We start from the raw sequence: 3,154 nt of genomic DNA, 5'->3' as shown, positions 1-3,154 counted from the left end.
AGCCACACAGAGCAGAATGCTAGTGGGGGGGTGGTGGTGAGAGCAGGCGTTTCTTCCATTCAATAAGACATTGATGTGGGTTTGAAACACTCTGGCTTTGGTTAACACCAGGAAATTGGAGGAGTTTGTGAATGAGAAGGTACAATTTAGTGGTGAGACACTGAACTTCCAGATGAGGCACTGGAAATGAGACCAAGGAGTGTTGAGCAGAACCGGACCATTCCAATAATTGAACGGCGATGAGGGCATGGAAAGACACAGCTGTTAAATCAGAATGGATTTGAAAACCCAGAGTTTAGTAACAATTTTGTTTGCTTTTGACATTATTTTCCATGTATTGATGAACTGTAACATGGAATAAAGAACAACAGAAAAAACCCAAGAAGTAACATGTATTGCCTACCAACTTTTCAGATAATAAATATTTCCTAGTATTAGGGTGATGGCAAAGTGGGTAAAATGCTTGTCATATGACCATGAGGACCTGAGTTCAGATTTCTGGTAGCCAGGTATAGTGGTTTACATCTGGAAACATACAGACAGACAGAACATAGGAACTTGCTGGCCAATCAGCCTATCTGAAATGGAGAGCTCCAGACTCAGAAAAAGGAAGTTAAAAAAGAAAGGAAGAAAGAAAGAAGGAAAGAAAGAAAGAAGGAAAGAAAGAAAGAAAGAAAGGGAGAAATGAAGGAAGAAAGAAAGGGAGAAAGGAAGGAAGGAGGAAGAGGTGAAGAGCAATTGAAGAAGATACCCAATGTTGACCTCTGGTCTCCATACGTATTCATGAGTGCACACGTGTGCGTGTGGACACACACGCACATACCATACACCCCAATTACGAAGCATATCCATTTTTAGAGGTATGATGTCTGGGAAGAGTTTATCTATACTCTCTGTACACTCACTCTTTCACAGGCTACAGTAAAATTATCTGTCATGCTGTGCTCACCTCAAGGCTCAACTGGGACAGCATGAGTCCCTAAGCTCAGTCATAGACTAATACCAGAATTTAGATTTTCCAGTGGTTAATGGATTAATGCTTTTTGCTCTAAATTCTCTGCCTCTATAGGGAAACCCACAATAGAGAAGCTTGCTTTATTAAAGCCAGCAACTGAGAAAGAGCCAGGGCGTGTTCATAAGAAGGAACTCAAGGTATGCAGATCAACAGTAAAAGGATAGTTTTCTTGCTTGGTTGTGAGGGTGCACATCTTTAATCCTAGCATGTGGGAGTTAGAGGCAGAGGCAGAGGCAGAGGCAGAGGCAGAGGCAGAGGCAGAGGCAGAGGCAGAGGCAGAGGCCGAGGCAGAGTTATGTACAGCGAGCTCCAGGTTAGCCAGGGCTATATAGTGAGATCCTGTTTCAAAGAAGTATTTTTTTCTTTAGCAGTGGTATTGGATATATGCCAAAGAAGGAAACTGGATTCCTATCCTATATCACATGCAAAAATTAACTCAAAAAACATAAAAACAAAAATTTGAGAGGTAAAGTCATTTAATGTTTTTTTATCTTTAAGTGTCTACATTTACATTCTTTGTGCATATACAGGTCCATGTGCAGGTGTGCATATAGGCCACAAAGAAGAGATTCAAGTGCTGATTTTAGGGTAAGATTCACTTTTTTTGGAAAGACAGTGTCTCTCACTGGCCTGGAACTCACCAAGGAAGCTAATATGGTTGATCAGTGAGTTCCAGAAATCTTCCTGTATCCTTCTACCCAGAGCTTGGATTTCTAGAGTGTGTCACCATACTTGACTTTTGACAATATTGGGTTGACCAGGTCCTCATGATTGCAAGAGAAGTGCTTTCCTGAACAAGCTGTCTCCCCAGTGCTCAACTCTTCTTAATTAAAAAAAAACCCAAAACCAAAAAAATGGTTTTTTACACATATCAGGACATAGTTTCTCAGTTGTAGTAACCAAAACATACATAACAAAGTAAATTAATTAGGTAAATAATTAGTTTGGCTTTCTTAAAATTAAGAACTTAACTGCTTCATAGGACATCAGTCAAAAGACAACTCAGACAAGAAGAAAACATTCATGAATCAGGTAATGGAACCATATTGAAAATATTTAAGAGCTTTTTCAAGGCAATAAACAGAACAACTCTATTGAAAGTCAGCAACAATTTGAAGAGACATCACTTTGGTCTCCACAAGGGCCTTTGTGTATATATTATGACTATTCGTTTGGTGTTTTTGTGAAACTCCTAACAGAGGAGTGAGTATGGCTCAGACTCTTTTGCCTGCTCTTGGGACTCTTTTTCCTTTATTGCACTGCCTTGTCCAGCCCCAGTATGAGGGCCTGATATTTTTGTATTTTGTTTTATTGTGTTTGGTTATTGTCTCTTGGAGGTCTGTTCTTTTCTGAAGAGGAAAGGAGGAGTGGACTTGGGAGAAAGAGGCAGTGTGAGGGCGCTGGAAGGAGTGAAGGGAGGGTCAACTATGGTTGGGATGTATTGTTGAGATAAGAGTCTATTTTCAATAAAAAAAAACCCAATATACGCATCGTTAATACATGCATTACAAGATTTTCAACCTCATTTGTCTTTAGAGCAATGAGAATCAAAGTCAAATGAGCTATCATTTACATATATTAGAATGCATACAGTGAAAATGACAGTTGATAAAGTAAGTTGGTATGACCATGGAGAAATCAGATGCTCTTTCTTCATGGAAATATTATACGATGGAACACTTGCTTTGGCTAAAAGTTTGTCCAAAATAGTTAAACACTGAATTACCATAAGATCAAATAATTCTTTCCCCAAGTAGTTGAAAAGTGAAAACGTGTATCATAGAAATACCTGTACTTGAGTATTTGTAACCACATTACAATAAAAAGGTTGAAATAAATTTGTGTTGTATGTAAACACAAAAATATTTACCACAAAATAAGCATGCTACCGCGTCAAGAATTGAAAACATTTTGCTAGGTGAGAGGATCCATGTACTCTCTAATTCCATTCATATGAGCTCTTTAGAACACACACACACACACACACACACACACACACACACACACACACTTCACTCATGGTGGGTGGATTTGAGGCAACAGGAATGAAAAAGAAGTGAGTGTCAATGCCTGTGGCTTTCTTGGGCAAATAAAATGCTTATACTTAGATGGTGGCGCTCATGGATAAGTCCATAAATA

The sequence above is a fragment of the Myodes glareolus genome, chromosome 9 (assembly GCF_982192425.1).
Source record: "Myodes glareolus chromosome 9, mMyoGla1.1, whole genome shotgun sequence".
Classification (NCBI taxonomy): Eukaryota; Metazoa; Chordata; class Mammalia; order Rodentia; family Cricetidae; genus Myodes; species Myodes glareolus.
This window is presented reverse-complemented; position numbering follows the sequence as displayed.